General features: G+C 37.8%; 1 pseudogene; it reads right to left on the bottom strand.

Moving 5' to 3' along the window:
• Positions 1-502: 502 nt before the first annotated feature.
• LOC102862244 overlaps positions 503-25,698 on the bottom strand; it is a 73,109-nt pseudogene continuing 47,913 nt past the window's right edge.

The raw sequence follows: 25,698 nt of genomic DNA, 5'->3' as shown, positions 1-25,698 counted from the left end.
CAGAGAAATTAAAGGTATTTGGCTTCAACTCATTTTTATCAGGAAGGCACATAGCACAGAATGTAGGGCAAGATCTAGACTATAACTCTGGGTATTCTCAGGGTCTATTGGTATTGTGGTTCAGTAGCTTTTGAGAGGATAGAGAGAACCAAAGACCAATACTGTCAGATGTGTAAAGGCTACTACTAGATCAATAGCATGGTTGACAAAATTAGCGGGAGTTTAGACCACATATAGTTTGAAATCCAACTTGTGCTTGCTCTCTCATTAAAAGCTTGAGATCTGTGTCGTGGCATCTTAAACATGAATAAATCCCCTTCCTTTTGAGAGGCAGAGCATCTCTTATTAAATCTTCTTATTCATTAGTTTTCATATCACTTCATTTAAACTATAAAAGACATAGAAAGATGTACCAGCTAGCTTCTAATCTGGACATGACACCAATATTTCATATACAACTGAATAAAGGACCACATGTTCCTGGTAATTCCATTGAGCAGGCTCAGTATGCTTCTTTGGATTCAATAGGTGTCAACTAGTTCAAGAGAAGTGTAATAACACAGGGCCAGATTTTGCTAGTCTACATCCCAGAAAACGGATGGAGCTTGCCGCGGCGCTTGTATAAATCAATGACTGGCTTTGCTACTTCTTTGTATGGTCTTAACCTGGCTGCAACTGCTTCAGATTTTTCATCTCCATGCTGGACTAATGGTTCACCAGTGATGTCATCAATCCCATGAGCAGCAGGTGGATTGAAGTCCAGGTTGCATACTCTTTTGATAGGAGGGTGAATCTAACATCTGCTGAGATGATCTTTAAGTGTTTCAGATGGAATAGTCAAAGTGATCACTAGATTCATGGCACAGATTCTCTCTAGGGTTTCTGACTATAGTGAAAATCTAGGAAAACAATCCAGTAGCCTGTGATGGCTGTGCCTGTTCTCCAGATCTGTCTTCATTAGGTGTGTGATCATGTGATCTGCAACCAAAAGACCTTTCCCTGTATACTGCTTTGCCATATAACCAAATCTCAGTGTTAGCCTTGATTGTTTCTTGCAAGATGGACAGATTCTGGAGGACAGAGTGGTGGGTGACCCTCTGGCATTTTGTATTCTTGCCTGAGCCGGGTGGCCCAAGGATGACCGCACTCTAAACATTGGAAGACAGTGCCTTGGCGAGGATGGGGACAGAGGAAAAAGGGCAGTGCCAGAAGGTGCCCTGGGGACTTTGTTACTTCCTCCTTGCTTCTTAGTCACCTGCAGGCACGTGCCCCCTCTCAATCTTCTTTTCAGCAGCTTCCCTTTGTTTTGGCTTCTCAACTCTCTAGGACTACTGTCTGAATCTTTTCTGACATCCATCCTGGCTTTTTTCTTTCTTCTCTGTCTTTGTCATGACCTTGTTCTCTCTTCATGGATAATATTCTAGATGTCATCCTCTGGTCTTCTGTCTTTGGTGTTGAATGCTTCAAACATGTTTTGAAGATGATTTTTAAATTCAGCTGGCATAGACTCAAGGTCATATGTTGGTTCTTGTGAACTTTTCCTTTTCTTCAGTCTCAATTTGAACTTACACATGAGTAATTGGTTGTATTTTCAGTCAGCACCTGGCCTGATTTGATTCTGTCCACAGATGTAGTCAATCCAGTTTCTATGCAGTTCATTAGGTGAGGTCCAAGGGTAAAATCATATTTTGTGTTTTTCACAAAAGGTAGTTGTGTTGAAAAAATCAATGAAAGTGAAAAATTCAATCATTTCATCTTCAGCCTTATTTTTGTGCCCCAAACCATACTTTTCAACCATCATTCTTTTCTCATTCTTCTCAACTTTAAGTTTATTTTCAAGTTGAACTTTAACTTTCAAGTACCTATTGATTATTAATTATCTTCATAGCATGTTTGATCAATTTTAGATCACAAATGTTGGTAGAAATCCTCCATTCCCTCATCTTTAGTTTTATACGTTCATGCATATATTTGCGTAATAGTCATTTAAATAGATCTTCCTTGTTTGTATATGAATCACTTACAAGTTTTAATTTAGGATAGATCTTGAAATTGTCTTTTTTGACAATTAATACGATTCCATCTTTCTCTAGTTTCTCATTCCTGGTAAAAAAAAAGATCATATCATTATCTGATTAAAAATGACCCGTACCCACCTATCTCAGTGCATGAATGCCTAGAATGACAATCTTCATGTATTCATAAGTTTATTCTGGGTTAATAAGAGACTGTGGCACCAGGGATATCATTGCTGATGTTATATGAAGCCTGGCTGAAAACAGAGAATACAAGGAGAATGTTTAATTGTGTTTCATTAATGAACTATGGTGAACATTGAGAAGAATGAGAATCCTAGAACATATAATTACATTTAAATGAAACCTTTACATACCAAGAAGTTGTTGCCTGAATGGAGCAAAGGAACATTGCATGATTTAAAATAAAGAAATTTATCAGGGTTGTATACCCTCTCCATACTTATTCAATCTATATTCTGAACAAATCATTCGAGATGTTGTATTTTATAAAAAATGAAACATCAGGATCAGAGGAAAACTCATCAACAGCCTTTGTTAGTGCAGATGCCATAACTTTCCTTGCTGAAAGTAAGGAATATTTGAAACACTTGCCACAGAAGATCAAAGACTACCACCTTCAATACAGACTACCTCTTACCAACAAGAAGATAAAATCCTCACCACTGGACTGATAAGCATCATCATGACAGATGGAGAAGAGATGGGAATTGTCAATGATTTCCTCGTACTTGGTTCTAAAATCAGCATGCTTGGCATTCAGGACACCAGAAGATGTATTACATCAGGCAAGTCTGCTGTCAGGGACCTCTCCCAATTACTGAGAAGCAGTGATGACAATTTGAAGACTAAGGGGCCACAGTCATTCCATTTACTTGTTATGCTTCTGAGATCTAGACAATGATAAAAGATAACAGAAGAGTTGATGATTTTGAGTTGTGGTATTGAAGAACAATACTAAATATTCTAGAAGCTGGGGGTGGGAAACAGATTTGTTTTCAGAAAAGTGCAGCCAAGAGCTCCTTATAGGCAAGAATAACAAAACTTAATTTTGCATACGTTGAAGATGTTTCTTGGAAATACGCATGATATTTGGAAGATAGTTGGTCATGAGAAGAAGACCTTCAATGAGATGAGAGTTCACTTAGTGACTGCAGCAATGTGTGCAGTCAAATGTGTCAGAGATGATGAGGATAGCACAGCAAAGAACAGGGTTCAGATTTGTTGTGTATAAGGTTGGTATGAGTTTTCATCAACTTGATAACACCTAACAACAACAACTCAGGCATGCATAGAAGGTGATTGAAAAGACATGATTTGGTTTGGATAAGGCTTACCTTGGTCTTTAAATTGATGTAATTGCTTTTCGGAACTTTCAAGAAGTCCTTGACAATAGATTTCCCCAGTGCAAACCATCTTTTGATTTCTTAACTGCTGCTACTATGAATGTCAATTGTGGGCTCAAGTAAAAGGAAACCATTGACAAATTAATTCTTTTCTACATCTATCGCCACATTACCTATTTGTCTAATAATTATGATTTTTTGGGTTTTTTTATGTTGAGATGTAACCCACATTGCATGTTGTAGTCATAGATCTTCTGCAGTAAGAGATTCAAGTCTTCTTGATTTTCTGCATGCAAGGTTGTGTCAGCAGCATAACACAAGTTGTTCATGGCTCTTTCTCTAATCCTGATGTCACATTCTCCTATATAGAGTGCAATTTCACCAGTTATTTACTCAGCATACAGCTTGAATAGGTCTGGAGAAAGTTGCTATAGAAATCATATTAAGTAATCTAGTATATCACAGTAAAATAGTGAAAAACCTTGGTATTTAGTGATAGTAAAAACTCGAGGTGATACTTGAAATTAGGAGTCATTCCAGGCAGAAGGCATAGTATATATGAGGACCCAGAAGTATTAAACAGGACCTGTTTAAGAAATTACTATTGTGTTTTTGTTATATGCTAGTGATCATCTGCCACTCAAGTGACCCTATGCACAATATCTCTGAACCCTGTCCTACCCTGATCCTGACTCACTGTCTCCAAAATACCTAGCCTCATTACCTCAGTTACTGTGTCAATCCATCTCATTCAGGGTCTTCCTCTCCTGTGCTATTCCTCCACCCTTCCAAGTATGATGTCCTTTTTCAAGGACTGATCTCTCCTGGCAATATGCATACCAATTGACATATGTCAACAAATAGATGCAGCCCTGGATGTGCTTACCAGGTTGTACCAAGAAATATGGAGGAAAACTGCCTGGCCAACAGAGTGGAAGAGATCTATATTTAGTACATCAACAGAGAGCTGCCAGAAGTGCATGGTGGGTTTAGAAGAGGCCATGGCACTAGAGACATCCTAACCAACATCAGAAAAACTTGGATAAAAGCAGAGGAACGTATATCCATGTTTCATTGGCTATTCAAAAGCATTTGACTATGTGATTCACAACCAAATGTGGTTAATTGTGAGAAGAACAGGAATCCCAGAATATTTAACTGTGCTCATACAAAACTTGTACTTGGACCAGGAAGCAGTCATGAGAACAGAACATAGAAACACTTAGATAGTTCAAAATTGGAATTGGAGTGCATCAGGAATATATCCTGTCTCAACATCTTTTCAATCTATATGCAGAACACATCATTAGGGATGCTGGACTTTAGGAGGAGGAATGAGGCATCAGGATTGAAGGAAGACTCACCAACAATCTATGTCATGCAAATGATACAAACTGTTGGCCAAAACTGAGGAGTACTTGAAGCATTTGCTGCAGAAGGCCAAGGACTACAGTCTTCAGGTGGGAGCTGAGGGGTGAGGATAGGGGAGAGTAATCATAGGGTCACACAATTCTAAGTTGGAGGGAGGAATAGGTGAAGGAAATGGGAAATATCCAGTATGAAAAACAAAGTATAGGAAATTTGTAGGTACACCAATATAAAATAAAAATTTTACTAAAAAAGGATGACAGATTGGCAGCACTTTGATTAATGGAGAAGAGATTGAGATTATTAACAATTTGAGCTTGCTCAGTTCCACAATCAACACTCTTGATACCAGCAGTCAGGAAATCAAAAGACAAGTCATGCGGAAAATCTACTTTCAAAGACCTCTCCAGAGTGCTGAAGAGCAACAATTTAAGTCCAGAGACTAAAGTGTGCCTGATCCAGGCCATTGTCTTTGCAATTACTTGCTATGCATCAGAAAGCCGGACAATGACTAAGGATGATAAAAGAAGAATTGTTACCTTTGAGTTGTGGTGCTGGAGAAGAATGTTGAATATGCATAACATGGACTGTCAAGAGTACAAATAGGTGTAAGGAACTAAAAGAGTTAAAAATAGCTTGCACATGGAATTTAACAACAGTCACTGAGATCATACCCAGAATCAAAGTAGACATATTATATGAAAAGGAAAAAAACTAAAAGCAAACTTAAATCATGCTGCTCCCAATACCTAGTGACTTCATTCATTTTTCCCCTAAATAATAGATGTATATGGGACAGCTTACAATAGGATTTATTTTGAAAATATCAAAATTAGTTGTTACATTTCATCAATCCTAGTTCTAATCAATTGAAGTTGATTAAAGTACATGAATGACTCTGGACATTTCTGAACTTGATTTAAAATCCTCTCCTAGATAACGGATAATGTGGTTTATTTTAAAAAATCATATAAAAGCTAAAAAAAGTATTTCATTGTAAACAGTGTATCTTAAAGAAGTTCTGATATACTCTTCGCTTTCTGCCATGACCCATCTGACATTGGCAATAATGTCTCTAGTGCCACAGCCTCTTCTAAACCCAGTTTGTATTTCGGGCAGTTCTCTGTCAATGCACTGTTCCAGTTATTTCTGGATGATCTTCAGCAAGATTTCACTTGTGTGTGACATGAGTAATATTGTATGACAATTTCCACACTCTGTCAGGTCATGTTTTCTTTTGAATGGGAATAAATATGTATCTCTTCCAGTCAATTGAGCAGGTAGTTGTCCTTCAGATTTCTTGGCACAACCTGATGAGCATGTTCAGGGCAGCATCTTTGGTAAGAAGATGCACCGCAATCCCGAAGGCATGAGATTCAAATCCACAAACTGTTCCACGGCATAGGATGAGAAATCTCCTCCTATGCGATTAACTACCTCCAAAAACTCATTGGAGGGTCAGCTATGGATTGGTTCCAACTTGATAGTACACAACAACAGTGCTAAATAATGGTTAATACAATTTATTTTAAACAACATATAGAAACCAAAGAATAATTTCATTCTAAATAGCATATTAGTTCTGAATTCGGAGTTCACAAAGCAATCATGAAAATCTTTTCATAACACATGAAAATCCTTTCATAACACATGAAAATCCTTTCATAACACATTTCCCCTCTATATTCAGTAAATATCTTTGTTAGTAAAGCAGACTCAGTTTTACTTTGCAGAGTTCTCCTGATCTTTATTTTAACTTTAACACTTTCTACTCTCGTTCTTGGTCCCTCCCTGCCCTCATTTCCCATCATGTCTTGGTCTCCTTTTGTACCTTCATGCTTTCCTTTACTTATAGGCATAAACCACTGTTAGATTTTTCCAGACAAGAAATCTTGCAGCTGCTATATCATAAACTGTTTTAGTAACATAAACTGTAGTTATTATTTTATTTTATTTATTTTATTTTATTATTTTATTTATTATTAATTACTGTAACACACTCTTTAGTCTACCTAGAAAGTTGTTTTTGTTGTTAAGTGCCATTGAGTTGACTTGGATTCATAGTGACCTTGTGTACAACAGAAAGAAATGTTGCCTGAACATAAAACCCTTCACTCTCTCATTGCCTCATTTATTGTAGATTTATAGCTGATTTTCCAGTTGATTTTCATAGGCTGTAAATCACATGAGAGGAGTTTGTCCATATAACTTCCAAGGAATAGCTGGTAGATTTGAACTGCCTATCTATGGATTAGCAGTTCAATTCCTTACCCACTAGGCCACCACAGAGGTGAGTATCCACATCTCTCGTCATGTTGGAATACTATTCTATCTCCCTCTACCATTTTCTCTGGTCATTAGAGATCCATTTTAAATTAGCTCACAATATAGTATTTTACAAAGAACACTTCTCAATAGCCTCAGCAAATAGTGAACTCACTGCTCTGAACCCAAAAAATCATTGCCTATCATTTTCTCAGGACTTTAGTGACATTCCACCTGGGATTTCAGTAATTCATACTGTTCTATTAATTTTACCATATGACAATAAGGAAGGAGGAGTGGCATCCACTTCCGTAATAGTTTGCCTCCGGAAAGCCTATGAACCTGGAGAAAGGATGAAAGGCAACCAAGTGTCAAGGACTCTCCTTCATAGGGTTGCTGTGAGTTGCCTGTGACTTGACGGCACTTAACAGCAACAACAACATAACAATAAGCTCTTTGAGAGTCAAGGTGTGATGGATGAGATTATATGTCAAATTGGCTGCCTGTGGTTCTCTGTTTTGGCAGTTGTGATGTGGTCATTCCCTTAATGAGGTCTAATGTAATGTATTCATTCCCTTGATCAGATTTGCTATAAGGAATCAATTAACTTACAGATGTATTATCAGGGGTGTAGCGTGCATTGAATCTATAATGATGTCTAGTTGAGTTAGCTTGCTTTTTTGCTTAATCTAAGTTTGTCATCTCTTTGGTTTCTACCTTACTTAATGACCTTGGGTCTGGGAATTACCAACCTGGACAAATCATTTACTTTAAACAAATCACTCTTTAAAAAATAGACATCATCTCACCCCAGTAAAAATAACTAAGAGTAACAGAGCAGTAAACAATAAATGTAGGCGAGGTTGTATAGAGATTGGAACCCTTATTCATTACTGGTGGGAGTGTAAAATGGTGCAACCATTATGGAAGGTGGTCTAGCACTTTCTCAAAAAGTTGGAAATAGAAATACCATTTATCCAGCAATTCCACTACTGGGAATATACCTTAAAGAAACCATAACCTTCAGCCAAACAGATACATGCACACCCATGTTTATTGCTGTGTTATTCATAATAGCAAAGAGATGGAAGAAACCCAAGTGCCCGTAAACAAATAATTGGATAGAAAAACAATGGCATATTCATACAATGGAATACTACCCAGCACTGAAAAACATTACACAACTGGAGGGACCCAGCAGCACATTATACTGCGTAAGATAGCTCAGTCACAAAAGGGTAATTTTATCACAAGAGCCCAGAACTAAGGTTGCATAGTGGAGTGCATAATGGGGAGGGGGGCTGGGGGTGGTGGCTTGGGGATTGTATACCAATGAAGGAATTTTTCTTTTACTTTTCAAGGAGAAGAGTGAACTGGGGGGCTGAGGGGTGGGCAGAGAGAAAAGTACAACAATGAATGGATGGAAATCCAAAATCTCTGTAAATGTTCATTAAAATTAATAAAATAATTTTTTTAAAAAAGGATAAATACTGAACATGTAACCACTGTTATAAAGCAGGTCCAACAGGTTGGGAGGAGAATAGGATAAGAGTGGATAGATAGTGACTATTACATTGGAACAGATGAAAGAAAAAACTGTCTAAAAGTAATATATGATTAGGCATAATACATATGACAACAGTCCAGAATAATAGCTATATAAAGAGAACTGTGGCTGGGGGGAGGAAGATAATTGTGCAACAACAAAATAAGTGAACGGGGGAAGGAACAGGGAGAGAGTGGAAGGAAGGGAGAGAGTGGGGGTAAAATGAATGAATGAAAATTTAACTTCTTTGTAAAGGTTCATTAAAATCACAGTTAAAATACAATTATATTTTTTTTTAAAAAAATATACATACATACCCCAAACACACGTATTTGTTCATTTGTCTAGAGTCATTCCAAGGGAAATACTGGATACTGGCTGAGTAAATGACAGTAATCACCTTTTCATTATAATGACTTTGACCTCTAGCTTTTGTGCTCTTTGAATTTTGCAATATTTTTGGTATTTCTTGGGCTAGAAAACCAAAAGATATATTGTTGTTGTTGTTGTTGCTGCTGCTGTGTACTATCAAGTCAGGATCGACCCATAGCTTACCCTCCAGTGGGTATTCAGAAGCAGTTAGTTGCAGGGGAGGGGAATGCTCAGCCTTCTTCCACATAGCTGCTGGCAGATTCAAATTGTGTGCCTTCGGGATTGCAGCACAGATTCTTACTGCTAGGCCACCAGAGCTCCCTATTGTTGTTAAAAACCCTCAAGTCAGTGATGACTTATAAAAATCCTATGCCCAAGAACACAAGAGACTGTTTGTTCCTATGACATCCTCTCAGTCATTGAATCTGTTGCTGCAGCCAGTCATGGAGCTCATTGCTGCTGCCATTGTGTAATCCATTTCCTTGAAGGTCTTTCTTTTTGTTGACACTCTCTGCATGACAACCTCATCCAGAGATTACAGTCATTTTACCTTTATGAACATTGTATATAGTTATGTTTTTCTGGCTCCCTTAAACTATCTCAGCTTCTCTTGCAGGTAGCATGTTGTTGTTTCATGCTGTTAAGTCGGAACCACCTGAGGGTTGACCCTCCATTAAGTATTCTTGCAGGTAGCATGTTGTTGTTTCATGCTGTTAAGTCGGAACCACCTGAGGGTTGACCCTCCATTAAGTATTGAAAGAATGGTAGATTCAAACCAAGTGCCTTAGAATTGGCAGTGCAACTTCTTACCAGAGCTCCCAGAAGTTCAATAGTAACTCCTTTTTAGGTATAGAAAATTGAAGCACATGATTTCCTTTTCAAAAAAATTTATGGATGATAAAATGTAACATCTGATAAATAGATTAGCTAAAGAGCTCTGGTGGCTTAGTTTGTAGAGAGTAGAGTTGATAACCCAGAGAAAGCACTTCACTGATGATTCAAATCCACAGCTGCTGTGTGTAAAACAACAACAAAAAAAGCAGTCTCCTTCTGTGAGACTTAGAGCCTTGAAAGCCCACTGGAAGATCAGCTAGAGTCTGAAATGACTAGACAGCAATTGAACAGACAATAAATAAGTATCTCACACATGATACATTTAAAAAACTCAGTTTCTGACAATATAAGTTTATAAATAAGTGTTATTCACACACACTATAAAAAAAGGAAATATGTTGCTTTTTCTGAGATTTAAAAAAATATTTAATTTATTAAACAATGAGATGTCCTAATGTTTTAAGTCAAACATTCTTCTTTGGCACTCAAATATTTTCAGAAATAACTTTTCCTTGTTAATTTCTAAATCTTGGCTGCATTGCTTGCTAATTTCAAACATATGCCATATACGAAATATGTTATTTTTCCAAGTCTAATTCTGGCAGAAGGCAATTTTGGAACTGGCATGGAGAGATTTGGGGACAAACAAACACGACAGCTTGAAGCTGCCACAACTCAATAACAATTTTATCTTTTTTTCATCCATCTCCAGAGCTATCAGGGCAAGAGTAATGAAGAGGAGAGAGTGAGATCAGATAAAACTTCAATGTGAAGTAAAACACACCTTAGAGTTTTACATCATATTCTCTTCCTCACTTTCTAAAAAGAGTTTCTCACATAGTGATAATTTTTTTAGGATTCAGGGTGTGAAGTGAACTTACAATACTGTTTAACTACGTAACATAACCTTGATACTATCACTGTAGTTCCTTGAATCTACAGTTAAAAGAAATAAATTCAGAAAGCAAAGTAAAAAATCTCCTTAAATTTAAAAGATTTTGATAGCTTTTAGAAAACTGAAGATAAATCCAACTGTATACATATAATTACCTCCAAAATGGATTATATAAAGGACTATGATCTAATGGATAAAAATAATGCAACTTCAACTCAGTCATCTAGACCAGTACTAAAAGACTAAGATTTAACTTAAAGACACCAATGTTTGTTCTTTATAAACATTTATCTGCATCCATGGTATGTTCCTACCCCTCATTTATCATCTGTCTGGTTTTACATTTATAGCCATAATTTTTGAAAAATATCTTTATTTAACTCAGCTTAAAAACAGATACAAATCCAGAAGTTCTAAGTGAGAACGTCTCCCTCTTAAGTATGAAGTCTATCATTATTCGTATGCGAAACTTCTCCTCAGGCTTTAATGCTAATAAAGTCAAAAGAGAAAATAAAAATCATTAATCCAGATATCAGAATTTCAGGCCGTTAGCCTCCACACATGCTCCTTGATTTCACTGAGTTCTGCCTGGGTCCTGCAGGTCAATGGCAGTTCTGCCATCCAAGAAGAGTTGCAGCCTCAGGCTTCAAAACTTCAAGACAGTGGCCAAGGGGCACAGAAAGGGCATGCAATGATCACTTTTTAATATACTCCTTCATTCACAATCTTCACTTGTCAAGGCACTGGATTGTAGGCTTCAGTCCCAAGCAGGTGGATGTTTCCAAGGAATGCAAAAACTTCAGTAGCTTACAGTAGGTTGGGCATCTCCCTTCCTAACCCAGTAAGCTCTGCTTGTACTATGAAATCACAAAACTATATCCATCCACAGGAAGCATGGATAATCCTATGGATAATGGCTGCACAGAGTCCCCAGAAAGTCTCCTGAAGCCTAAGGAATACCTGGTGGATAAACTTTCACTCTGATGGTATAGTCCATAGAAATTTGTGCAGCTAAGCCAAAGATGGGACCTCTCTGGCTGTTCAAATTCACAGGAGAAAGATTAATAATCTATTCCCATGTAATTTACAGTCTCAAAAATCCACTGAATGGGCAGCTATAGGGTTGTTCTGACTTAAGAGTGATGAGAGAAAAAGTTTTACATAAAATTAATTTTGTTTAATAACTAGGCTTTTAGATCCTAATCATATCAATAAGAGAGGAGTAGTATAGTTTAGTAAAAGAAACTGCTAGTGAAATAGAAAGAAAATTGGTCTAGAGACATAAAACAACACACTAGTCTTAATTCTACCTTTCCTACAGTGGTAAATTGTTTGCTCCTTACTATATCTACCTGCCTCTGAATATTGCTTTGCAGACTGACCCAACAAAAGATTGAGTTTATTTTCTTATCCTGTGTTCAGTCAATAAAATGAAATAGAATTCACATTTCTCCAGTTCCTGGCCTAAACCTTAGTGGGCCCTGTGGACGTTCTGTTGTTTCTCTCATTCTCTCTCTCATCTGCTCTCGCTTCATTCAGTCTTCACCATAAGATCATGCATGAGCTAACCTGTTATAAAATGAGTCATGCAGAGGATAAGTGAGTCAGTCAAAGGTCTCAGACATGTAAGAGAGTAAGATCAAGATAACAAAACCAGCTAGCGGACTTGTAGCTGATCAGCACATGTGCGTGAGTCTTATCAATGCTCAGTGAAATCAGCAGACTCTACCTTACCCAGAAGAGTTGAACACACACAAGAAATAATAAATGTTGCTTCAAACATCTAAGTTTGGGGGTTTGTACAACATGACAGAACAGTGAAGGCTATATACGAAATACTTTTAAGGACTTTGTCTACATAAATACTATTTTAAACGCTATGGTGTGTCTAATCCAGACCATGATCTTTGAAATTACTTGCTATGCTGGACAATGACTAAGAACAGGACAAGAGTCTATGCCTTCGGATTATGGTGCTGGAGAAGATTCTTGAACATACCATAGACTGCCAAGAAAACAAATAGGTCTGTCTTGGAGAAGGTGAAACCAAGTTTCTCCTTGGAGGTTAGGATTTTTAAGCTCTGTCTCACATGGGGCACGTGGCCAAGAGGGATTGGTTCTTGGAGAAGGTCATCATACTTGGAAGAGTGGAGGGACAGCACAGTAGAGGAAAACCCTGGATGAGATGGATTGATACAGTAACTGGTGCAATGCGGGTTGGTGTGTCAGAATCAGTAAGACTGCCTCAAGACAGGGCAGAGTTCAGAGCTGCAGTAGGTGGGGTCACTATGAGTCGTAGGCAACTTGGAGGCACATAACAACAACAACAATAATCTAAGTTTTCGGTAAACTGTGAGTTACTGTAGGAAGCTTTGGTGGCTTAGTGGTAAAGAGATGCCAACTCCAAGACAGGCAATTTGACTCCACAAGCTACCCTGCAGGAGAGAGATGAGTGGTCTCTTGTCATGTGATTGCTTCTGAAAACCTTCTGGATGGTCAAGCTATGAATCTGTTCCAACTCAATGATACACAAGAACAACATATAGTGGCATAGTCGACAGGTTATTGAGCTGTAGATCCAAAATTCTGTTCTTCTCTGGCTTTTCAAATCCATGGGAGAAAAATGGCAATCTCCTCACATGCAATTTACAGTCTCAGAAACTACCAGGAGAGCCAGCTAGGAGTCAATTCTGACCAAAAGACCGTAATTTTGAGTATTTTATTTAAAGGAAATTTCCAAATGCTTCTTTGCATATAAGGATTTGTATGCTTCATTTACATGAATTAAATATAAAATTCAGACACCCCCCCCAAAAAAAATACTGGCATAGTTACAGAATAGCAGATGGCAGCTATTCTAATACTAAGAAGAGCTTAATTCACAGATCTGGAAAATGTTTTATAAAAAAACCCTCAAACAATAAAATTATTTTTGTATGTCATTGATTTTTAAATGAAAAGATTATTTTAGCAATTTAATTGTTCAATTCCATTTGTAAAAACCTGCTTTCACTTAGAGTTACTTTTAAATTTCTCTTAAGACTAGCTTAGCTGGGGAAACTCTAGTTTTAAATGGCATTTGGCGAGCTGCCACTCCTTCTTCCTAAATACCTATAAAATACCAGAAAAAGAAATTAGAAACAGAAACATAAAAAATGGACAATATCTAAATCTAGAGGCAGTTTCTTTTACCAAATAAACCAATGGAGTTGAAGTGAAGAAAGCAATCAATGGCTTGTCCATATACCATCTATAAAAATATGAATGGCCCCCAAAGTAGGGGAAATTTTCTTTCTAATCCATTTTCTGCCCCTTTGGTTTGGAAAGACTTACCCACACTTAATAAGGGGGGGGGGCGGGGGCGGGGGATATCATTGGTTCTTTCTCAACTGAGTGGACAGTGGTAATGTAGTTTCTTGTTTCCCTCCTCTGACTCTCCAACATACACTAAAAAAAAAAAATAAAAGAATAGAAAAATCAGAGTATACAAGTATTAGAAGCTATATGCTACATTCTGAGGAAGTGAGACTCTAGTTTTATGTGCTAGAGAGAAGAAACAATTAGACTTGTGATAACAGTTTATCCTAACAACTATCATTTTAGAGAGTTCTGGGACCTTAGTAGTTAGAAGCTGCACTGTAATCCCAAAGGCATTTATAGTCTCTAGAAACTAGATCTATATTGGGAAAGTAAGTACATCTAACCTCCTTATGAGGAGGTCTAATGGCCTAGTGGTAAGGAGTTGCACTGCAATCCTAACGGCATGAGGTTCAAATACACCAGCTGCACCATGGGAGAAGGATGAGCAATTTCCTTCTGTGAGATTTATTGCCTCTGAAACCCTACTCACGTGTCACCTATGACTTCCTTCTGTCTTGGTGCTGAACACCACACACTCCATTGATTCAAATTGTCAGAAAATAAGGCAAGGGGTTAAGATTTTATCTCAAAGAACTATATGGGAAATGTATGATCTCTAGAAGCTAAATTTATATTAGGAAGGTAAGTACATCTAACCTCCTTTTGGGGAGCTCTACTGGCTGAGTGGTAAGGAGCTGTACGGAGATCCCAAAGGTATGCAGTTCAAATCCACCAACTGCTTCGTGGGAGAAAAATGGGCAATTTCTTCCCATGCAATCAAACTGTCCCTGAAAACCTGATGGAAGGTAAGTTTAGGGTGGCTTCTGACCTGATGGTACACAACAACAACAACAACCTCCTTTTAGCTATAGATCTAAGAAATGGGTGTCATCAATCTCCAAGCAGATAAATAATTTATCTTCTCATTTAGAATACTGATAAATACTAAATCAAGACTACATTGCTGCTGCTGTTGTTGTTGTTAGGTGTCATCGAGTTGAGCATGACTCATAACCACCCTAGAAACAAAAGATCTGAACACACTCCTGTCATGAGCCATCCTCACACTTCCTGACACACAAAAACCCGTTGTAGCAGTCACCATTTCAACCCATCTCGTTAAGAGGCTCCCTCTCCTTCGTCAACCCTCTACCCTTCCCAACATCATATCCCTATCCAAGACATAGCACCTCCTAGCAACATGTCCAAAGTATATGAGGTGAAGCCTCCCTCATCATTCTTACCTCCAAAGAGCACTCTGCCTGCACCCTCTCCAAGACAAATCTGTTTGTTCTCTTGGCCGTCCATGGGATGTTCAGTGCTCTTCTCCAACACCACAATTTTTTTCTGTCATTTTTATTCATTGTCCAGTTCTTGGATGCATAGCTGGTAATCAGAAAGACTATGGTCTGAATCAGATACACCTTAGTCCTTAAGCTGCTGATTTTCCCAGAGAAATGAATCTCCTTACTTCCTGACTGCTTATACCAAGGGTGTTAATTATGGGTCTAAGCAAGATTAAGCTGTTGACGGTTTCAATCTCCTATCTATCCATAATGACACTGTCAATTCATCCAGTGGTAAGAATCTTCGTTATACTGATATTGAGACAGAATCCACACTGAAGGCTGCATTTCTTGACCTTCTTCAAGTGTTTCAAGACCTTTTCACTTTCAGCAAGTAAGGTTGTGTCATCTACATAACACAGATTATTGATGAGAGTCCCTTTAATCCAGATGACAATTTCTCTTCATAGAGTTTCACTTCTGGGATAATTTGTTCAGAATATAGATATATGGAGAACAGGTTATACGAGAGGCTGGGCTGTATGAGGAGAAGTGTGACATCAAGATTGGAGGAAGATTCATCAACAATCTGTGTTATGCAGATGACATAACCCTGCTTGCTGAAACTGAGGAGGCCCTAAATAGCTTGCTGCAGAAGGTCAGCCTCCAATATGGATTGAGGCTCACTATCAAGAAAACAAAGATTTTCCCCACTGGGCCAATTGGCAGCTTCAGGATGGATTGTGAAGAAACTGAGTTTGTTGATAGCTTTAGTTTACTTGGCTCCACAGTCAACACTGTTGGCACTAGCATCCAGGAAATTCAAAGACATATTATGATGGGAAAGTCTGCTGTTAGAGACCTCTCCAAAGTGCTAAAGAGCAATGATGTCCCTCAGGAGACTAAGGTGTGCCTAATACAGGTTGTTTTCAATCCCTTTCTATGCATCATAGAGATGGACAATGACTAGAGAAGATAGAAGGATAATTGATGCCTTTGAGCTGTGGTGCTGGAGAAGAGTATTAAATATAAATAAACATGGACTGCTAAGAAAATTAAAAGGTTTGCCCTAGAGAAGGTTAAACCAGGCTGCTCCTTGGAGACAAGGATTCTAAAGCTTCATCTGACATACTTTGGATGTGTTGCAAGGAGGGATCAATCTTTGGAGAAGGATGTCATGCATGGGAGGGTGGAGGGACAGCGCAGGAGAGGAAGACCCTCTATGAGGTGGACTGATTCAGTGACGGGTAATGGGAGACAGTGTCAGAGACAGAGATATTGGCACAGGATAGAGCAGGGCTTAGGGCTGTTGTACATAGGGTTGCTATGAGTTGCAGGTGACTCGACGGCACATAGCAATAACAACATATAGAGCGAACAGGTATGGAAATAGAATACATCCCTGATGAACTCCCTTCCCAATTTCAAACCATGAAGTGCTCCCCTGCTTCATTTGCACAACTGCCTCCTGATCCAGGTATAGGTAGGAACCATGAACACAATCAAAGGCTCTGGGATTCCCATTCTTCTCAATGTCAGCCAAAACTTGTCATGATCCACACAGTCAAATACCTTTGCATAGTCAATAAAACACAAATAGACATTCTTCTGGTATTTTTTTTTTCACTTTTAGCCAGGATCTATCTGACATCAGCAATGATATCTCTGGTGCCACAGCCTCTTCTAAATTCCTCTTGAACTTTTGGCAATTCTCTATCTATGTATTGTTTCAGTTGTTTTTAAATGATCTTCAGTAGTAGTTTACTTGCATGTGATATCAATGATATTGTTTGATAAATTCCACATTCAGTTGTCTCACTCTTATTGGGAATAGGAACAAGTACAGACTTCTTCCAAGTACAGACAGCTTTCTCCAAATTTCCTGGCATAAACTGGTGAGTGCATCCAAGGCTGCATCTGTAGACTGAAACATGCCAAATGATATCACATCAATTCCTGGGGCTTCTTTCTTTCTATTGTGTGATGCCTTCAATGCAGCTTCCCCTTCCTCTTACATTACCAGTGGCTCCTGTTCATGTGGTGCTTTCTGAATTTTTTCAATGTAAATCAGTTCTTTCTGGCACAGTGACTTTGTGTATTCCCTCCATCTCCTTTTGATAATTTCTTGGTTATTCAAAATATTGCCCATAGCATCTTTCAACATTGTGAAATGAGGCTTAAATTCTTCCGATCTTATTTTCCATTTCAAGCTCTCTGCATATTCCATCATACTATTTTACTTTCTCCTCTTGAGTTGCCCTTTAAAATTATCTGTTCAGCTCTTTCACTTTGACATGTTTCCCTCTAGAGTTGGTTTCTCAATGTTACAGTGTAATCTTCAGAGTCTCTGCTGACATCCATTTTAATTTTTTCTTTCTCTTCTCATTTTTTAATGAACTTTTGCTTTCTTTATGAATGATATCCTTGATATCCCACAACTCAGCTGGTCTTCTATCATTGGTGTTCAAGGCATCAAATTTATTCTTAAGATGATCATGAAATTCCGACAGACTTGTTTCAAGATCATATCTAGGTTCCTGTGGACTTATTTTAATTTTTTTTCAGCCTCAATTTGAACTTGCATATGAGTATGTAATGATCTGACCTACAGTCTGCCCTGGGTCTAGTTTTGATGGCTGATTATGAGCTTCTCCAATGATTTCTTCCACATATCTAGTCAGTCAATGTGGTTCCTATGTAGCCCATCAGGTGAAATCCACTTGTAAAGCCACCTTTTGTGTCTTTTAGAAGAAGTATTTACAATGAGTAAGTCATTATAAATGCAAAATTCATTCTATTTCCAGTTTCATTTCTATCACCAAGCCCGTATTTTCCATCTACTATTCCTTCTTCACTATTTTCTACTTTTGCATCCCAGTCACCAACTATCACTAACATATCCTGATTGCATGTTCATTCAGTTTCAGACTACAAAATTTGGTAAAAATTCTCAATTTCTTCCTTTTTGGCACTAGATGTAGGGGCATATACTTGAATAATAGTAGCATTAACAGGTGTTTCTTGTATATGTATGGATATTATCCTATCACAACATTGTATTTCAAGCTAGAGAATGAAATTGACGTTTTTACTATGAATGCAACATCATTTTTCTTCTGTTTTTCATTCCCTGCATAGTACGCTATATGATTATCTGATTCAAAGTGGCCATAGCTGGTCCATCGCATCTCACTAATGCCTAGTAAGTCAATATTTATATGTATTCATGTGTTCTTTTAATTATTAACAATTTCCAGTTTCCCAACATTCACTCTATGAATATTCCATGTACCAATTATTAAATAATGTTTGTTATTGATTTTCCTCATTTCAACTAACTTCTAATCTGGGCTCTACCACTACAATACTATAACTATCCTCTTGGTTTAGTGTCCATAGGGTTTTCAAAATCCTTTCATTTAGGAAGTAGACGGCCTTCCTGCTTCCTAGTCTGTCTTAATCAAGGAGCCTCACCAAAACCCATATACAATGGGAAACCCTTTTGGAATTTGACACACTAGTTGCAAAGATCTCAGTATCACATCAATACCACCACCCCATTACCCCCAGTAATCTCACTACAAAAAATTTACAGACAAGTGCTTCACCACTTTGAACAATGCTCTCTCCAAACACAATCAATAGCAGGCCTGAGTTTAAAATGTCAAGACTACATTATCATCCATCAAAAAAATTGTTATTGTTAGGTGCTGCCAAGTCAACTAAATTCATTTCTATCCTATGAACAGTGGATGCAAACCTTGCCATATCCTGTGCCATCTTCATTATTTCCAATATACTTGAGCCCATTATTACAGTTATTGTGTCAATCCACAAAAGAAAATAATAAATATACAACCATTGGACTCCCACTGTTAGAAATATGGAATAAACATATTTTTCCTCAATTCCTAACTCTAAGTACAAGTATAAACTGTATATAATAAGCAAATATGAACGTTGGAAAGATGGTCAACTGATACTTGACAAAGAAATAAAAGCTATCAAGTGAAGAAATGACATCCTCGTTAACAAGTGGTTCTGGCAAAACTATATTTTCACCTGCAGAAACTGAAACAGGATCCATATCTCACACCATACACAAAAATCAACTCAAGGTGGATCAGTCGACTGGTAATAAAGCCCAAAACCATAAACTTCTTAAGAGACAAACAGGGAACAAGCTTAGATGGCCTAGTCAATGATATAAAGGGGCTGACAAATACAGCCAGAAAGACAAAATCAGGAGAGAATAAAATTGATGAGTGGGACCTTCTAAAGATTAAATCCCTGTGAACATCAAAAGCTTTTTAAAGTAGGGTAAAAAGAACACCTACTGACTTAAAAAAAAAAAACAAACCAAAAAACAAAACAAAACAAAAACACCAAAAAACAATCAACAACAACAACAAAAAACACAAAACCAACCCCACAACCTTTGGCAATACCATCTAAGACAATGGTCTCAAAAGCAAAAGTCTGAGTTAACCCAATTACAAATTGGGCAAAAGGCATGGATAGACTTGTCACAGAGGAAAACATTTGGATGGCCTACTGACACATGAAGAAATGTTCAAAACCGCTGGCAACAATATAGATGCAAATCAAAACTGAAATAAATTATCATCTCACCCCAGTAGCAGTGACAATGTTTAAAAATATAGCAAGCAATAAATGGTGGAAAGGATATGGAGAGGTGGGAACTCTCAAAAAATGTTTGTGGGATTGTTAAGTGGTACAACCACTCTAGAAGACAGTTTGGCATCTCACCTAAAAGTTGAACACAGAAAATCTGTATGACCCAGCTATTGCACTAGCATTAATATAATCCAAGGAAATTAGAACTGAGACACAAATGGAGTTCTGTTCACTAATGTTCATAGCAACATTACTCACCATCACAAGAACATGGAAACTGCCCACATGTCTAAACACAATCAAATGGACTGAGAAATCACTCAGGAGCAGTGATTTTGAAAATCAGTATATATCTTGAGAGAGATTAGAGAACATTAGGCTGAATAAGTCTCATAAATACTGCCTAAGACGATAATTGTATAAATAGGAGGATAACTACTAAAATGTGTATGGAGATCTAAGGGGGGAAAGGTGGAAGCAGAAGGATGAAGATGAGTAGGAGGAAATAACAGGTCCCACAATTTGGGGTGTGGGGGGAGGAGGTAAAGGAAATGGAAAAGATACAGCAAGAACCTGAATTGATGGAGTAATAGTGAGCATAGTCCAATAGTGATTAATTTTTTGAAATACAATGTAGGGGAATGATTGTATGAAACATAATATCAATGAAGGGAAGTGCGTGGGGTGGGGTGTGTGTGTGCCTGTGTGTGTGTGTGTGTGTGTGTGTGAAACATGCATTAAAAATAAACTTATTTAAAAATTTTAAAAAAGAAGAGGACTGGTTGATCAGAGACCTCAGAAACAAAGAAAAAGCATACCTTTAGTTTTCCTATGTCTGTCTGTGTGTGCAAATGTGGGGGGGGGGAAGGGAGTAGTTGAGTCAACTATAAATCATGACAACCCTATGAACAACATATTAGAACCTTCCTTATGTTGGCATCACCATCACTTTGTTAGTCTCCACAGAGACACCATTGCTCTTCGGTATTTTGGAGAGGTTCCTAACAGCAGACTTTCCCATGACAATAATTTCCTAGCTACTGGTGCCAGGAGTATTGACTGTGGAGTCAAGCAAACTAAAGCTGTGGACAATCTTAATCTCTTCACCATTCATCCTGATGCTGCCAATTGGCCCAGTGGCGAGAATCTTTGTCTTCTTGACATTGAGCGTCAATCCATATTGGAGGCTGTAATCCTTGACCCTCTGCAGCAAGCACTTCAGGTCCTCCTCAGGTTCCGCAAGCAGGGTTGTGCCATCTGCATAACGCAGATTGTTGATAGATCTTCCACCAATCTTGACCCCACGTTTCTCTTCATAGAGCCCAGCCTCCCGGATAACCTGTTCTGCATACAGGTTGAAAGGGCATGGAGATAGGACACATCCCTGGCATACGCCCTTCCCAATTTTGAACCATGCAGTGTTCTCTTGCTTTGTTCTGAAGACTGCCTCCTGGTCCAAGAATAGGTTTCTCATTAGCATGATCAAGTGTTCTGGGATTCCCATTCTTCTCAGAGTCCGCCACAGTTTATTATGATCCACACAGTCAAATGCCTTTGCATAATCAATGAAACACAGATATACATTCCTCTGGTATTCCCTGTTTTCTGCTAAGATCCATCTAACATCAGCTACAATATCCCTAATACCATGGCCCCTTCTAAACTCAGCCTGGACTTCTGGCAGTTCTCTGCTGATGTGCTGTTCCAGTCGTTTTTGGATAATCTTCATTAGAATCTTGCTTGCATGTGAAATCAATGATATTTTTCTATAGTTTCCACACTCTGTTGGGTCACCCTTATTTGGGATGGAAACAAAAATCTAGATCTCTTCCAGTCAGTTGGCCAAGTGGTTGTTCTCCAGATTTCTTGGCACAACTTGGTGAGCACGTCCAGGGCAGCATCTGTTAGCTGAAATACGTCAATTGGTATACCATCTGTTCCTGGCACCTTATTTATTGCCATTTCCTTCAAAGCAGCCTGAACTTCTTCTTTCATCACCATAGGCTCTTGCTTAAATGTTGTTTCATGAAATTCTTCTGTGTCTGCCAATTCCTTTCAATACAGTGTCTCAGTATATTCTTTCCATCTTCTTTTAATACTTCCTGGATGCCTTTGAGCTGTGGTGCTGGAGAAGAGTATGAAGAGTACCATGGGCTGCTAGGAAAACAAATAGATTGATCCTGGAAAAGGTTAAAGCGGGTGGCTCCTTAGAGGCAAGGATTCTGAGGCGCCATCTAACATACTTTGGGCATATTGTAAGGAGAGACTGGTCCTTGGAGAGGGACATCATGCTTGGGAGGGTGGAGGGACAGCACAGGAGGGGAAGGCCCTCTATGAGGTGAATTGATTCAGTGACTGGGGTAATTGGGATGGAAGTGTCAGACAGTGCGATTGGCACAAGACAGAGCAGAGTTTAGAGCTGTTGTAAATAGGGTCGCTATGAGTCGCAAGCGACTCTATGGCACTAACAATAACAACAACAATCTATCATCTTGAGGATCTTCCTCTTTTGCTGATTATCTACTTTTTCAAGTATGTTATCATCTTCCAAGGATTCACCCCCCTGAGAACATGCCCAAACTATGTGACATAAAGTTTCAACACTCTTGTGTTTACGGGGCATGCTGGTGTGTTTCCTCTAAGATTAATTTGCTTGTTCTTTTGTCAGCTAATGGAACAATCCACACTCTTCACCAACACCACAATTCAAAGGCAGCTACTCTTTGGTCTTTATGAAATTTGTCCAAATTCTAGATGCAAAAGAAACAAATGAAAATATCATACCGTTAACCGAGTGCACTAAGTCTTTAAGCTGACATTTATGCTCTTTTCAGCATTTCAAAAAGATTGTTGGGCCAGATTTGTTCAAAGTAATAAATCTGCTTTCTTGACTGCTGCTACCCCAGGTGTTGATTATGGATTGACGTAAAATTAAATACTTGACATATTAAATATTTTTTCCATCTAAAATGATGTTCCAAGTTAAATGTCAAAAATGTTACATGTTGGTCCTGTGCTGAGGATTTTTATTCTTTTGGCTGAGATGAAATTAATATTGGAAACTGTAGTCTTTGATCTTCTGCTGGAACTGCTTCAAATCTTTTTCACTTTCTACATATGATGTGTTATCTTCAAAATACAGATTGCTGATTAGTCTTCTTCGAATCCTGACAGCACTTTCTTCTTCATATATTCCTGTTTCTCAAATTATTTGCACAGAATACAGATTGGATAGGAATGGAGAAACAACACAACCATGATGTACACCTTTCCAGATTTTAAACTGGCAGTGTTTGTTTGTTCTGTTCAGACACAACTTCTAGGTCTATGCATTGTTGTTGTTGTTGTTGTTGTTGTTGTTGTTGATTGCCTTTGAGTCAAATACAACTCATAGTGACCCCATGAAGAAAAAGCCGGAAGCCCCACTACAACCATCAACATTTATCAAAGCTCATAGAGTTTCAGATCCTGCTTCCAAAGGTCTATGTATAGGTTTCACATAATCACAATTAAGAGTTTGTTCTAAGATTCTCATTCATCTCAATGTTAGCCATAATTTGCTGTGATCTGGTCAAATGCCCTTGTATAATCACTAAAATTCAAGTAAACATCTTTCTGATAGTCTTTGTTTTCAGCCAAGATCCTTCTGATATTAATAGTAATGTGCTTGGTGTTACAGCCTCTTCTAAATCCAGCTTAAACTTTTGGCAGTTTTCTGTCAATGTACTGTTCTAGACTTTAAAAAATAATCTTCAGCAAGGTTTTATTTGCATATGATAGAAATGATATTTTTATAATTTGTACACTTTGTTAGATCACCTCTTTTTATAATAGAAAAAATTTTTAAAAAGAATGGAAAAAATAGAGATCTCTCCCAAACATTTAGACAGGTAGCTTTCTTCCAAATTTCTTGGCATAAATGAGTGACTATCTCCAGTTTACATTTGTTTATTAAAATACTTCAGTAGGTACTCTACAAATTCTTATGACCTTGTTTCATGTTCATGTGCTATTTCCTGAAATGGTTTTAAGCCAACCAACTATTTTTGGTATTCTGTGTATTCTTAGCATTTCTAGGTTTTCTAATTCTTCAGATTTCATAATTGAACTGATTTTTTTATGGCTCATATATCACACTGGGGAAGACATGAAGATAGCAAAGGAGAGGACAACTCTTAATGAGACTGACTGACACTATGACTTTGATTATGGCCTTCAGTATAATGGTGACTATATGAAGGGCACAGGACAGGGTTTTGATCTTAAGATCACTACAAGCCATAGATTCCAGGATGGCATCTAACAACAATAAGAAATAATAAGCACACTTAAAGCAAATTAAAAGTAATCTCAGTAAAGAAATAAATAATGTTGTTGTGGTGGTGTGTACCATAGAGTAAGAACCGACCCATAGCTGACCTTCCAGTGAAATTTCAGAGCCCATCCCTCTCTTGTGGAGCAGCTGATGGTCTCGACCTGCATGCCTTCTAGTTTGCAGGGAAGTTTCTTGCCATTAGGCCATCAGGGTTCCCTAATAGTAATAGTAGTAGTAGTAGTAGTAGTAGTAGTAGTAGTAGTAGTAGTAGTAATGATAATGATGATGGTGTCCACTTCCTAAACAACATGCCTGAAGAAACTATGAACTTTGATAAATGTTGATAGATGTAGAGGGGCTTCAGGCCTTTTGTTAATAGGGTCACTATGAGTCATGCTTGACTTGAAAGCAATCAACTACAACAAGATAATAATAATAAGCATAATAGAAAGTATAAATATACCTCATTGTTGTTTTCAATCTTTCCGACTACTAGTGTTTTATACATCTCTTCCCACATGTTTCTTGGCCATCTGAATGCGCTCCTTTGTGAAAAGTCATTTGCCCATTTTGTGAATAGGTCATCAGTCTTTTACTTACGGAGGCCCTGTAGTATTCTGTAAACTTTACTTCTGAGATCCTTGTCTGAAATGTCATTCCCAAATCCATTTTCTCAATCTGTGCACTTTCTTTTAACCTGATGAAGAAAGTTTTTGATGGACTTGATTTTAAGAAAGTCCCATACATTGACAAGTTGTTCATCTTTTGCTGTATTTCAGACATATTTATGCCATTATTATTAATGCATCTTTGTTACATATTCAATTAATTTCTAACTGCAGAAGTAGGAATAAGTCATCTATTTCCTCCTCTTTGGCTCTGGTGGTTGGTGCATTAATTTGAATGATAGTGATATTAATAGGTCTTTTTGTGTATGGATATTATCTTGGCACTCACAATATTGTATTTCATGAATGATCTAGAAACAGTCTTTTAACTATGAAAGCAACCCCATTTTTTTCTCACTTTTTCACCTCCAGTGTAATAGATCTGATTCAGAATGCCCTATGTCAATCCATCTTATTTCACCAATACCTAATATATCAATATTTATGCATCGAGGTACTGAAGAGTTGAATAGAAGATTTCAAAAGGCAACACAGGATGACAAAGTAAAATGTTACAATGAAATGTGCAAGGAATTGGAGTCAGAAAATCAAAAGGGCCGAACTTGTTCAGCATTTCTTAAGCTCAAGGAACTGAAGAACAAATTCAAACCTCAAGTTGCTATACTCAAGGATGCTTTAGGCAGAATATTAAATGATCCAGGAAGTATTAAAAGGAGGCGGAAAGAATATACTGAGTTACTGTATCGAAAGGAATTGGCAGACACAGAAGAATTTCATGAAACAACATATGAGCAAGAGCCTATGGTGA

Source organism: Elephantulus edwardii, unplaced genomic scaffold, assembly GCF_000299155.1.
Source record: "Elephantulus edwardii isolate Elephantulus edwardi_28Jun2011 unplaced genomic scaffold, EleEdw1.0 scaffold00277, whole genome shotgun sequence".
Taxonomy (NCBI): Eukaryota; Metazoa; Chordata; class Mammalia; order Macroscelidea; family Macroscelididae; genus Elephantulus; species Elephantulus edwardii.
The sequence above is the reverse complement of the archived record's forward strand: the minus strand, read 5'-3'. Positions and strand labels throughout refer to the sequence as shown.